This window comes from Homarus americanus, unplaced genomic scaffold, assembly GCF_018991925.1.
Source record: "Homarus americanus isolate GMGI-L3 unplaced genomic scaffold, GMGI_Hamer_2.0 scaffold52512, whole genome shotgun sequence".
In the NCBI taxonomy this organism is placed as follows: Eukaryota; Metazoa; Arthropoda; class Malacostraca; order Decapoda; family Nephropidae; genus Homarus; species Homarus americanus.
The window spans coordinates 9,935,361-9,954,823 of NW_024735442.1; positions in this window are offsets into that span (position 1 = coordinate 9,935,361).

The following is a 19,463-nucleotide window of genomic DNA, read 5'->3' on the forward strand; positions in this document are numbered from 1 at the left end:
GTTACCAAACGACCTTAGAGCTACAGTGTAAACTTATTCCTGTGGGTGGAAAAGGAGAAGAGATAAAAAGATAATAACAGGAATGCATGGAGAAGATGACTACAATAGACACAGGGTGAATATGGATAGTGAAACTGATAGGAGGTTGACAAAAATAGACAGATTCATACACGCACAAATAGACAATGGCAACTAATACGACAGACAGACAGCTGACTGACTGGTTCACATTAGTAAAGACAGGCTTACATTCAAACACCAAGCAGACGAACAGACAGTTCGGATGGCAATAGACAGGACGGATAGACTTGACACAGATTAGAAGGCATTTATAAACAAGAATAACACCAAATTGACCATAACTGCGTCAGTGAGGGCAGGAGGTCTTACATCCACCAGCGTAAATAATAAGACGCATTGAAAACTAACACCCTCGCGCGGAAAGAACATCGATGGTCGGTCAGTCATGTGAGACGGGCCTAAAACTGACTAACATAGATAATGACTATGATGACTTAACACAGGTGATGACTTAAGCAGATGGTGACTAATCTAACCAGAATCAAGGTAACTTCTCTTCATAATATAATTTATCTCGGAATGATCATTATTGATTCATAATCATTTTTTTTATTATTTTAACCTCTCCTTATGGCTAATATTTCTTGAACTAATTATTCTAACCTTTATTCTATTTCTTCTTATAATACATTAGATACTGTACGTCTCACGACCACGACCACGATTATAACAACCACGACCGTGATTATAACAACCTGGACCATGATTATAACAACCAGGACCATGATTATAACAACCAGGACCATGATTATAACAACCACGACCATGATTATAACAAACACGACTATGATTATAACAACCACAACCATAATTATAACAACCAGGAGATGATTATAACAACCAGGACCATGATTATAACAACCACGTCCATGATTATAACAACCACTACTATGATTAAAACAACCACGACCATGAATATAACAACTACGACCATGATTATAAGAACCAAGTCGATGATTATAACAACAACGACTATGATTATAACAACCTCAACCATGATTATAACAACCACGAATATTATTATAACAACCACGACCATGATTATAACAACCACGACCATGATTATAACAACAACGACTATGAATATACCAACCACGACCATGATTATAACAAGCACGACCATAATTATAACAAACACGACAATGATTATAACAACCACGAATATGATTATAACAACCACGACCATGATTCTAACACTCACGACCATGATTATAACAACAACGAATATGATTAAAACAACCACGACCATGATTATAACACTCACGGTCATGATTGTAACAACCACGACTATGATTATAATAACAACGACTATGATTATAACAAGCACGACCATGAATATAACAAACACGACCATGATTATAAAAACCACGACTATGATTATAACAATCACGACTATGATTATATCAACCACGACCATGATTATAACAACCACGACCATGATTATAACAGCCACGACTGTGATTATAACAACCCCGACAATGATTATAACAACCACGACCATGAATATAACAACCACAACTGTGATTATAACAACCACGACCATGATTATAACAACCACGACTGTGATTATAACAACCACGACCATGAATATAGTAACCACGACCATGATTATAACAAGCTCGACCATGAATATAACAAGAACGACCATAAATATAACAACCACGACCATGATTATAACAACCACGACCATGATTATAACAACCACGATCATGATTATACCACTCACGACCATAATTATAACAACCACGACTATGATTGTAACAACCACGACCATGATTATAACAACCACGACCATGATTATAACACCTGCGACCATGATTATAACAACGACGACTATGATTATAACAATGACGACCATTGTTATAGCAACCACTACTATGATTATAACAACCACGACCATGAATATAACATCCACGACCATGATTATAGCAACCACGACAACGATTATAACAACCACGACCATGATTATAACAACCACGACTATGATGATAACCACGACTATAATTATAAGAACCACGACATGATTACAACAACCACGACCATGATTATAACAACCAGAACCATGATTATAACAACCAGGACCATGATTATAACAACCAGGACCATGATTATAACAACCACGATCATGATTATAACAACCACGACCATGACTTTAACAAACACGACTATGATTATAACAACCACGACTATGATTATAACAACCAGGCCCATGATTATAACAACCACGATCATGATTATACACAACCACGACCATGATTATAAAAACACTACTATGATTATAACAACCACGACCATGAATATAACAACCACGACCATTATTATAACAACCACGACTATGACTATAACAATCACGACTCTGATTATAACAACCACGACCATGATTATAACAACAACGACCATAATTATAACAGCCCCAAATATGGTTATAGCAACCACGACAATGATTCTAACAACCACGATCATGATTATAACAACCACGACTATGATCAAAACGACGACTATGATTATAACAACCACGACCATGATTATAACAACCAGGACCATGATTATAACAACCAGGATCATGATTATAACAACCAGGACATGATTATAACAACCACGATCACGATTATAACAACCACGACCATGACTATAACAAACCCGACTATGTTTATAACAACCATGACCATGAAAAACAACCACGACTATGATCATAACCACGATTATGATCATAACCACGACTATGATTATAACAATCACGACTATGATTATAACAACCACGACCATGATTATATCAACCACGACCATGATTATAACAACCAAGACTCTCATTATAACAACGACGACCATGATTATAACAACGACGACTATGATTATAAACACCACGACCATGATTATAACAACCAGGATCAAGATTATAACAACCACGACCATGATTATAACAACCAAGACCATGATTATAACAACCATTACCATGATTATAACAACCACGACCATGAATATTAAAACCACGACCATGATTATAACAAGCACGCCCATGAATATAACAACCACGACTATGATTATAACAATCACGACCATGATTATAACAACCACAAATATGATTATAACAACCACAACCATGATTATAACACTCACGACCATGATTATAACAACAACGACTATAATTATAACAAGCACGACCATGAATATAACAACCACGACCATGATTATAACAACCACGACTATGATCATAACCACGACTATGATTATAACAACCACGACCATGATTACAACAACCAGGACCATGATTATAACAACCAGGACCATGATAAAACAACCAGGACCATGACTATAACAAACACGACTATGATTACAACAACCACGACTATGATTATAACAACCAGGACCACGATTATAACAACCACGATCATAATTATAACAACCACGACTATGATTATAACAACCAGGACCATGATTATAACAACCATGATCCTGATTATACACAACCACGACCATGATTATAACAACACTACTATGATTATAACATCCACGACCATGAATATAATGAATATAACAACCACGACCATAATTATAACAACCACGACTATGATTATAACAATCACGACTCTGATTATAACAATCACGACCATGATTATTACTACAACGACCATAATTATAACAACACCAAATATGGTTATTTCAACCACGACCATGATTATAACACTCATGACCATGATTATAACAACCACGACTAAGATTAGAACAACTTCGACTATGATCATAACCACGACTAGGATTATCACAACCACGAATATGATTATAACAAGCATGACCATGATTATAACACTCACGACCATGATTATAACAACCACGACAATGATTATAACAACCACGACCATGATTAAAACAACCACGACTATGATCATAACCACGACTATGATTATAACAACCACAACTATGATTATAACACACACGACCTTGATCATAACAACCAGGACCAAGATTATAACAACCAGGTCCATGATTATAACAACCACGACCATGATTATAACAACCAAGACCATGATTATAATAACGACGACTATGATTATAACAACCACGACCATTATTATAGCAACCACTACAATGATTATAACAACCACGACCATGAATATAACAACCACGACCATGATTAAAGCAACCACGACAATGATTATAACAACCACGACCATGATTATAACAACCACGAGTATGATCATAACGACGACTATGATTATAGCAACCACGACCATGATTATAACAACCAGGACCATGATTATAACAACCAGGACCATGATTATAACAACCAGGACCATGATTATAACAACCTCGATCACTATTATAACAACCACGACCATGACTATAACAAACACGACTATGATTATAACAACCACGACTATGATTATAACAACCAGGACCATGATTATAACAACCACGATCATGATTATACACAACCACGACCATGATTATAACAACACTACTATGATTATAACAACCTACGACCATGAATATAACAACCACGACCATGATTATAACTACCATGACCATGATTATAACAACCACGACTATGATCATAACCACGATTATGATCATAACCACGACTATGATTATAACAATAACGACTATGATTATAACAACCACGACCATGATTATATCAATCACGACCATGATTATAAAAACCAGGATCAAGATTATAACAACCACGACCATGATTATAACAACCAAGACCATGATTATAACAACCACGAATATGATTATAACAACCACATCCATGATTATAACACTCACGACCATGATTATAACAACAACGACTATCATTATAACAAGCACGACCATGAATATAACAACCACGACCATGATTATAACAACCACGACTATGATCATAACCACGACTATGATTATAACAACCACGACCCTGATTACAACAACCACGACCATGATTATAACAACGAGGACCATGATTATAACAACCAGGACCATGATTAAAGCAACCATGACCATGAATTTAACAACCACGACCATGATTATAACAACCACGACTATGATCATAACCACGACTATGATTATAACAACCACGACCCTGATTACAACAACCGTGACCATGATTATAACACTCACGACCATGATTATAACAACCACGACTATGATTATAACAACCACAACTATGATTATAACACACACGACCTTGATTATTACAACCAGGACCATGATTATAACAACCAGGTCCATGATTATAACAACCACGACCATGATTATAACAACCACAACCATGATTATAACAACGACGACTATGATTATAACAACCACGACCATGATTATAGCAACCACTACTATGATTATAACAACCACGACCATGAATATAACAACCACGAGCATGATTAAAGCAACCACGACAATGATTATAACAACCACGACCATGATTATAACAACCACGACTATGATCATAACGACGACTATGATTATAACAACCACGACCATGATTATAACAAGCAGAACCTTGATTATAACAACCACGACCATGATTATAACAAGCAGAACCTTGATTATAACAACCATGACCATGATTATAACAACCACGACTATGATCATAACCACGATTATGATCATAACCACGACTATGATTATAACAATCACGACTATGATTATAACCACCACGACCATGATTATATCAACCACGACCATGATTATAACAACCACGACTGTCATTATAACAACGACGACCATGATTATAACAACGACGACTATGATTTTAAACACCACGACCATGATTATAACAACGAGGATCAAGATTATAACAACCACGACCATGATTATAATAACGAAGACCATGATTATAACAACCACTACCATGATTATAACAACCACGACCATGAATATAACAACCACGACCATGATTATAACAAGCACGACCATGAATATAACAACCACGACTATGATTATAACAATCACGACCATGATTATAACAACCATGAATATGATGATAACAACCACAACCATGATTATAACACTCACGACCATGATTATAACAACAACGACTATCATTATAACAAGCACGACCATGAATATAACAACCACGACCATGATTACAACAACCACGACTATGATTATACAACCGCGACCATGATTATAACAACCACGACTATGATTATAACAAGCACGACCATGAATATAACAACCACGACCATGAATATTACAACCACAAAATGATTATAACAATCAGGACTATGATTATAACAAGCACGACCATAATTATAACAACCTCGGCCATGATTATAAGAACTGCGACAATGATTATAACAAGGACGACACTAAATATAACAACCACGACCATAATTATAACAACCACGACAATGAATATAACAATCACGACACTGAATATAACAACCACGCCCATGATTATAACAACAACGACCATGATTATAACAACCACGAATATGATTATAACAACCACGACCATGATTATAACACTCAGGACCATGATTATCCGCGACTAAGATTATAACAACCACAACTATGATCATAACCACGACTATGATTATCACAACCACGAATATGATTATAACAACCGAGACCATGATTATAACACTCACGACCATGATTATATCAACCACGACAATGATTATAACAACCACGACCATGATTAAAACAGCGACGACTATGATTATAACAACCACGACCATGATTATACAAACCACGACCATGATTATAACAACCACGACCATGATTATAGCAAACACGACACTGATTATAACAACCACGACCATGATTATAACAACCACGACCATGATTATAACAACAACGACCATGATTATAACAACCACGACCATGATTATAACAACCACGACCATGATTATAACAACAACGACCATGATTATAACAACCACGACTATGATTATAACAACCACGACCATGATAATAACAACCACGACCAAGAATATATCAACCACGTATATGATTATAACAACCGCAACCATGATTATAACAACCACGAATATCATTATGACAACCACGACCATGATTACAACAACCACGAACATGTGTATAACAACCACGACTATGAATATAACAACCACGACCATGATTACAACAACCACGACATTGATTATAACACCCACGAACATGATTATAACAACCACGACTATGATTATAACACCCACAACCATGATTATAACAACACCCACAACAATGATTATAACAACCACAACTATAATTATAACAACCACGACCATGATTATAACAACCACAACTATGATCATAAAACCACGACCATGATTATAACAACAACGACCATGATTATAACAACCAGGACCATGATTATAATAACCAGGACCATGATTATAACAACCAGGACCATGATTATAACAACCTCGACCATGACTATAACAACCACGTCTATGATTATAACAACCGCAACCATGATTATAACAACCACGAATATCATTATGACAACCACGACCATGATTATAACAACCACGACCATGAGTATAACAACCACGACTATGAATATAACAACCACGATAATGATTATAACAACCACGACAATGATTATAACACCCACGAACATGACTATAACAACCACGACTATGATTATAACACCCACAACCATGATTATAACAACACCCACAACAATAATTATAACAACCACAACTACGATTATAACAACCACGACCATGATTATAACAACCACGACTATGATTATAAAGCCACGACCATGACTATAACAACCACAACCATGATTATAACAGCCAGGACCATGATTATAGCAACCAGGACCATGATTAAAACAATCACGACCATGAATATAACAACCACTACTATGATTAAAACAACCACAACCATGAATATAACAACCACGAATATCATTATAACAACTACGACCATGATTATAACAACCACGACCATGAGTACAACAACCACTACTATGAATATTACAACCACGACCATGATTATAACAGCCACGACGATGATTATAACAACCAGGACCATGATTACAACAACCAGGACCATGATTATAACAACTACGATTATGATTATAACAACCACGGCCATGATTATAACAACTACGACTATGATTATAACATGCACGACCATGAATATAACAAAAACGACCATAATTATAACAACCACGACTATGATTATAACAATCACGACTCTGATTATAACAACCACGACCATGATTATAACAACAACGACCATAATTATAACAACCAAAAATATGATTATATCAACCACGACCATGATTATAACACTAATGACCATGATTATAACAACCACGACTAAGATTATAACAACCACGACTATGATCATAACCACGACAATGATTATCACAACCACGAATATGATTATAACAACCGTGACCATGATCATAACACTCACGACCATGATTATAACAAGCACAACTATGATTATAACACACACGACCATGATTATAACAACCAGGACCATGATTATAACAACCATGTCCATGATTATAACAACCACGACCATGATTATAACAACCACGACCATGATTATAACAAGGACGACTATGATTATAACAACCACGACCATGATTATAACAACCACTACTATGATTATAACAACCACGACCATGAATATAACAACCACGACCATGATTATAACAACCACGACAATGATTATAACAACCACGACTATGATTATAACAACCACGACCATGATTACAACAACCACGACCATGATTATAACAACCACGACCATGATTATAACAACCAGGACCATGATTATAACAACCAGGACCATGATTATAACAACCACGACCATGACCAGAACAAACACGACTATGATTATAACAACCACGACTATGATTATAACAACCACGACCATGATTATAACAACCACGATCATGATTATACACAACCACGCCCATGATTATAACAACCACTACTATGATTATAACAACCACGACCATGAATATAACAACCACAACCATGATTATAACGACCAAGACCATGAGTATAACAACCACGACTATGAATATACTAACTACGACCAAGATTATAACAACCACGATTATGATTATTACAACTACGGCCGTGATTATAATAACTATGACTATGATTATAACAAGCACGACCATGAATATAACAACCCCGACCATAATTATAACAACCACGACTATGATTATAACAATCACGACTCTCATTATAACAACCACGTCCATGATTAAAACAACCACGACTATGATCATAACCACGACTATGAATATAACAACCACGACTATGATTATAACACCCACCACCATGATTATAACAACCAGGACCATAAATATAACAACCAGGTCCATGATTATAACAACCACAACCATGATTATAACAACCACGACCATGATTATAACAACGACGACTATGATTATAACAACCACGACCATGATTATAACAACCAGGACTATGATTATAACAACCACGACCATAATTATACACAACCACGACCATGATTATAACAACCACTACTATGATTATAACAACCACGACCATGAATATAACAACCACGACCATGATTATAGCAACCACGACAATGATTATAACAACCTCGACCATGATTACAACAACCACGACCATGATTATACAACCACGACCATGATTATAACAACCAGGACCATGATTATAACAACCAGGACCATGATTATAACAACCAGGACCATGATTATAACAACCACGATCATGATGATAACAAGCACGACCATGTCTATAACAAACACGACAATGAATATAACAACCACGAATATGATTATAACAACCAGGACAATGATTATAACAACCACGATCATGATTATACACAACCACGACAATGATTACAACAACACTACTATGATTATAACAACCACGACTAAGATCATAACCACGACTATGGTTATAACAAACACGACCATGATTACAACAACCACGACCATGATTATACAACCACGACCATGATTATAACAACCAGGACCATGATTATAACAACCAGGACCATGATTATAACATCCACGATCATGATTATAACAACCACGACCATGACTATAACAAACACGACTATGATTATACCAACCATGACCATGATTATAACAACCAAGACTATGATCATAATCACGACTATAATTATAACAATCACGACTATGATTATAACAACCACGACCATGATTATATCAACCACGACCATGATTACAACAACCACGACTGTGATTATAACAACCACGACCATGATTATAAAAACAACGACTATGATTATAAATACCACGACCATGATTATAACAACCAGGATCATGATTATAACAACCACGACCATGATTATTACAACCAAGACCATGATTATAACAACCACTACTATGATTATAACAACCACGACCATGAATATAACAACCTCGACCATGATTATAACAACCATTACTATGATTATAACAACCACGATTATGATTATAACAACCACGACTATGATTATAACAATCACGACTCTCATTATAACAACCGCGACCATGATTATAACAACCACGACTATGATTATAACAAGCACGACCATTAATATAACTACAACGACCATGATTATAACAACCGCGATTATGAATATAACAATCACGGCCATGATTATAAGAACAACGACTATGATTATAACAGCACGACCATGAATATAACAACCACGACCATAATTATAACAACCACGACTATGATTATAACAATCATGACTCTGATTATAACAACCAAGACCATGATTATAACAACAACGACCATGATTATAACAACCACGAATATGATTATAACAACCACGACCATGATTATAACACTCATGACCATGATTAACCAAAACTAAGATTATAACAACCACGACTATGATCATAACCACGACTATGATTATAACAACCGAGACCATGATTATAACACTCACGACCATGATTATAACAACCACGACAATGATTATAACAACCACGACGATGATTATAACAGCGACGACTATGATTATAACGACAACGACAATAATTATATCAACCATGACCATTATTATAACAACCACGACCATGATTATAACAAGCACGACCATAATTATAACAACCACGACAATGAATATAACAACCACGAATATGATTATTACAACAATGACCTTGATTCTAACACTCACGACCATGATTATAACAACAACGACCATGATTATAACAACCAAGACCATGATTATAACACCTGCGACCATGATTATAACAACCACGACCATGAGTATAACAACCACGACTATGAATATAACAACCACGACCATGATTATAACAACCACGACAATGATTATAACACCCATGAACATGATTATAACAACCACGACTATGATTTTAACACCCACAACCATGATTATTTCAGCACCCACAACAATGATTATAACAACCACAACTATGATTATAACAACCACGACCATGATTATAACAACCACGACCATGATTAAAACAACCAGGACCATGATTATAACAACCAGGACCATGATTATAACAAAAACGACTATGATCATAACCACGACTATGATTATAACAATCACGACTATGATTATATCAACCACGACAATGATTATATCAACCACGACCATGATTATAACAACCACGACTGTGATTATAACAATCACGACCATGATTATAACAACAACGACTATGATTATAAACAATACGATCATGATTATAACAACCAGGATCATGATTATAACAACCACGACCATGATTATAACAACCAAGACCATGATTATAACAACCACTACTATGATTATATCAACCACGACCATGATTATAACAACCACGACTTTGATTATAACAACCACGACCATGATTATAAAAACAACGACTATGATTATAAATACCACGACCATGATTATAACAACAAGGATCATGATTATAACAACCACGACCATGATTATAACATCCAAGACCATGATTATAACAACAACTACTATGATTATAACAACCACGACCATGAATATAACAACCTCGACCATGATTATAACAACCATTACCATGATTATAACAACCACGATTAAAATTATAACAACCACGACTATGATTATAACAATCACGACTCTCATTATAACAACCGCGACCATGATTATAACAACCACGACTATGATTATAACAAGCACGACCATGAATATAAAACCACGATTATGAATATTACAACCACAAAATGATTATAACAATCACGACTATGATTATGACAACCACGACCATAATTATAACTACAACGACCATGATTATAACAACCACGATTATGATTATAACAATCACGGCCATGATTATAAGAACTACGACTATGATTATAACAGCACGACCATGAATATAACAACCACGACCATAATTATAACAACCACGACTATGATTATAACAACCACGAATATGATTATAACAACCACAACCTTGATTATAACACTCACGACCATGATTATAACGACAACGACTATCATTATAACAAGCATGACCATGAATATAACAACCACGACCAGGATTATAACAACCACGACTATGATTATAACAACCACGACCATGATTATAACAACCACGACTCTGATTATAACAACCACGACCATGATTATAACAACCACGACTATGATTATAACAAGCACGACCATGAATATAACAACCACGACCATGAATATAACAACCACAAAATGATTATAACAATCACGAAAGTGATTAAAAGACCACGACCATAATTATAACAACCACGACCATGATTATAACAACCACGACTATGATTATACCAACCACGACCATGATTATAACAACTATGATTATGATTATAACAACCACGACCATGAATATACAACCACGACCATAATTATAACAACCACGACTATGATTATAACAATCACGACTCTGATTATAACAACCACGACCATGATTATAACAACAACAACCATGATTATAACAACTACGAATATGATTATAACATCCACAACTATGATTATAACAAACACAACTATGATTATAACAACCACGACCATGATTATAACAACCACGACTATGATCATAACCACGACTATGATTATAACAACCACGACCATGAATACAACAACCGCGACCATGATTATAACAACCAGGACCATGGTTATAACAACCACGATCATGATTATAACAACCACGACCATGACTATAACAAACACGACTATGATTATAACAACCACGACTATGATTATAACAACCAGGACCATGAATATAACAACCATGATCATAATTTTACACATCCACGACCATGATTATAAAAACCACTACTATGAGTATAACAAACACGAAAATGAATAAAACAACCACGACCATGATTATAACAACCACGACAATGAATATAACAACCACGACCATGATTATAACAACCACGACCATGACTATAACAAACGACTATGATTATAACAACCACGACTATGATTATAACAACCAGGACCATGATTATAACAACCACGATCATGATTATAACAACCACGACCATGACTATAACAAACACGACTATGATTATAACAACCACGACTATGATTATAACAACCGGGACCATGATTATAACAACCACGATCATAATTTTACACAATCACGACCATGATTATAACAACCACGACTATGATTATAACAATCACGACTATGATTATAACAACCACGTCCATGATTATAAGAACCAGGATCATGATTATAACACTCACGACCATGATTATAACGACAACGACTATCATTATAACAAGCATAACCATGAATATAACAACCACGAACAGGATTATAACAACCACGACTATGATTATAACAACCACGACCATGATTATAACAACCACGACTATGATTATAACAACCGCGACCATGATTATAACAACCACGACTATTATTATAACAAGCACGTCCATGAATACAACAACCACGACCATGATTATAACAACAACGACTATGATTATAACAACCGCGACCATAATTATAACTAACATGACAATGATTATAACAACCACGACTATGATTATAATTATCACTACTCACATTATAACAACCACGACCGTAATTATAACAACCGTGACTATGATTATAACAATCATGACTCTGATTATTACAACCACGACCATGATTATAACAACAACGACCATGATTATAACAACTACGAATATGATTATAACAACCAGGACCATGATTATAACACTCACGACCATGATTATAACAACCATGACAATGATTATAACAACCACGAACATGATTAAAACAGCGACGACTATGATTATAACAACCATGACCATGATTATAACTTCCAGGACTATGATTAAAACAGCCACGACCATGATTATAGCAACCACGACAATGATTATAACAACTACGACCATGATTATAACAACCACGACCATTATTACAACAACCACGACCATGATTATAACAACCACGACCATGATTATAACAACTACGACCATGATTATAACAACCACTACTATGATTATAACAACCACGACCATGAATATAACAACCACGACCATGATTATAACAACCATTACCATGAATATAACAACCACGATTATGATTATAACAATCACGACCATGATTATAACAACCACGACTGTGATTATAACAACTACGACCATGATTATAACAACCACTACTATGATTATAACAACAACGACAATGATTATAACAACCACGACCACGATTATAACAACCACGACCATGAGTATAACAACCACGACTATGAATATAACAACCACGACCATGATTATAACAACCACGGCTATGATTATAACACCCACAACCATGATTATAACAACACCCACAACAATGATTATAACAACCACAACTATGATTATAACAACCACGACCATAAATATAAAAACCACAACTATGATTATAAAACTACGACCATGATTATAACAACCACGACCATGATTATAACAACCAGGACCATGATTATAACAACCAGGACCATGATTATAACAACCAGAACGATGATTATAACAAAAACGACTATGATTATAACAACCACGACCATGATTATAACAACCACGACCATGCTTATAACAAACAGGACCATGATTATAACAACCAAGACCGTGAATATAACAAAAACGACTATGATTATAACAACCACAACCATGATTATAGCAACCAGGACCATGATTATAACAACCAAGACCATGATTATAACAATCACGACCATGATTAAAACAACCACTACTATGATTATAACAACCACGACCATGAATATAACAACCACGTTCATGATCATACACAACCACGACAATGATTATAGCAACCACTACAATGATTATAACAACCACGACCATGCATATAACAACCACGAATATCATTATAACAACCACGACCATGATTATAACAACCACGAACATGAGTATAACAACCACTACTATGAATATTACAACCACGACCATGATTATAACAGCCACTACCATGATTATAACAACCAGGACCATGATTACAACAGCCAGGACCATGATTATAACAACCACGATTATGATTATAACAACCACGGCCATGATTAAAACAACTACGACTATGATTATAACAACCAAGACCATGAATATAACAACCACGACCATAATTATAACAACCACGACTATGATTATAACAATCAAGACTCTGATTATAACAACCACGACCATGATTATAACAACAACGACCATGATTATAACAACCACGAATATGATTATAACAACCACGACCATGATTATAACACTCATGACCATGATTATAACAACCACGACTAAGATTATAACAACCACGACTATGATAATAACCACGACTATAATTAACACAATCACGACTATGATTGTAACAACCACGATCATGATTATAACAACCAGGATCATGATTATAGCAACCACGACCATGATTATACACAACCACGACCATGATTATAACAGCCACTACTATGCTTATAACAACCACGATCATGAATATAACAACCACGACCATGATTATGGCAACCACAACATGATTATAACAACCACGACCATGATTAAAACAGCCACGACTATGATCATAACCGCAACTATGATTATAACAACCACGACTATGATTATAACAACCACGACCATGATTATAACACTCACGACCATGATTATAACAACCACGACAATGATTATAACAACCACGACCATGATTAAAACAACCACGACTATGATCATAACCACAACTATGATTATAACAACCACGACTATGATTATAACAACCACGACCATGATTATAACAACCAGGATCATGATTTTAGCAACAACGACTTTGATTATACACAACCACGACCATGATTATAACAGCCACTACTATGCTTATAACAACCACGACCATGAATTTAACAACCACGAGTATGATCATAACAACCAGGACCATGATTATAACAACCACGGTAATGATTATACACAACCACGACCATGATTATAACAACCACAACTTTGATTATAACAACCACGACCATGAATATAACAACCATGACCATGATTATAACAACCACGACTATGATTATAACAACCAGGACCATGATTATAACAACCACGATCATGATTATACACAACCACGACCATGATTATACCAACCACACTATGATTATAACAATCATGACTATGATTATAACAACCAAGACCATGATTACATCAACCACGACCATGATTATAACAACCACGACTGTGATTATAACAACCACGACCATGATTACATCAACCACGACCATGATTATAACAACCACGACTGTGATTATAACAACCGCGACCATGATTACAGCAACGACGACTATGATTATAAACACCACGACCATGATTATAACAACGAGGATCATGATTATAACAACCACGACCATGAATATAACAACCACGACCATGATTATAACAACCATTACCATGATTATAACAACCACGATTATGATTACAGCTATCACGACTATGATTATAACAACCACGAATATGTTTATTACAACCACGACTCTGATTATAACAACCACGACCATGATTATAACAACAACGACCATGATTATAACAACCACGAATATGATTATAACAACCACGACCATGATTATAACACTCTTGACCATGATTATAACAACCACGACTAAGATTATAACAACCACGACTATGATCATAACCACGACTATGATTAACACAACCACGACTATGATTATAACAACCACGATCATGATTATAACAACCAGGATCATGATTATAGCAACCACGACCATGATTATACACAACCACGACCATGATTATAACAGCCACTACTATGCTTATAACAACCACGACCATGAATATAACAACCACGAGTATGATCATAACAACCAGGACCATGATTATAACAACCACGATCATGATTATAACAACCACAACTTTGATTATAACAACCACGACCATGAATATAACAACCACGACCATGATTATAACAACCATGACCATGATTATAACAACCACCACTATGATTATAACAACCAGGACCATGATTATAACAACCACGATCATGATTATACACAACCACGACCATGAATATAACAACCACACTATGATTATAAAAATCAAGACTATGATTATAACAACCACGACCATGATTACATCAACCACGACCATGATTATAACAACCACGACTGTGATTATAACAACCACGACCATGATTATAGGAACGACGACTATGATTATAAACACCACGACCATGATTATAACAACAAGGATCATGATTATAACAACCACGACCATGAATATAACAACCGCGACCATGATTATAACAACCATTACCATGATTATAACAACCACGAATATGATTATAACAACCACAACCTTGATTATAACACTCACGACCATGATTATAACAACAACGACTATCATTATAATAAGCATGACCATGAATATAACAACCACGACCATTATTATAACAACCACGACTATGATTATAACAACCACGACCATGATTATAACAACCACGACTATGATTATAACAACCACGACCATTATAACAACCACGACCATGATTATAACAAGCACGACCATGAATATAACAACCGCGACCATGATTATAACAACCACGACTATGATTATAACAAGCACGACCATGAATATAACAACCACGACCATGATTATAACAACCACGACTATGATTATAACAACCGCGACCATAATTATAACTAACAAGACAATGATTATAACAACCACGACTATGATTATAACCATCACGACTCTGATTATAACAACCACAACCGTGATTATAACAACCAAGACTATGATTATAACAATCGCGACTCTGATTATAACAAACACGACCATGATTATAACAACAACGACCTTGATTATAACAACCACGAATATGATTATAACAACCACGACCATGATTATAACACTCACGACCATGATTATAACAACCATGACAATGATTATAACAACCACGAACATGATTAAAACAGCGACGACTATAATTATAACAACCATGACCATAATTATAACATCCAGGACTATAATTAAAACAACCACGACCATGATTATAGCAACCACGACAATGATTATAACAACCACGACCATGATTATAACAACCACGACCATGATTACAACAACCACGACCATGATTATAACAACCACGACCATGATTATAACAACTACGACCATGATTATAACAACCACTACTATGATTATAACAACCACGACCATGAATATAACAACCACGACCATGATTATAACAACCATTACCATGAATACAACAACCACGATTATGATTATAACTATCACAGCCATGATTATAACATCCACGACCATGATTATAACAACTACGACCATGATTATAACAACCACTACTATGATTATAAAAACCACGACAATGATTATACAACCACGACCATGATTATAACAACCACGACCATGAGTATAACAACCACGCCTTTGAATATAACAACCACGACCATGATTATAACAACCACGACAATGATTATAACACCCACGAACATGATTATAACTACCACGACTATGATTATAACACCCACAACCATGATTATAACAACACCCACAACAATGATTATAACAACCACAACTATGATTATAACAACCACGACCATAAATATAAAAACCACAACTATGATTATAAAACTACGACCATGATTATAACAACCACGACCATGATTATAACAACGAGGACCATGATTATAACAACCAGGACCATGATTATAACAACCAGAACCATGATTATAACAAAAACGACTATGATTATAACAACCACGACCATGATTATAACACTCTTGACCATGATTATAACAACCACGACTAAGATTATAACAACCACGACTATGATCATAACCACGACTATGATTAACACAACCACGACTATGATTATAACAACCACGATCATGATTATAACAACCAGGATCATGATTATAGCAACCACGACCATGATTATACACAACCACGACCATGATTATAACAGCCACTACTATGCTTATAACAACCACGACCATGATTATAACAAC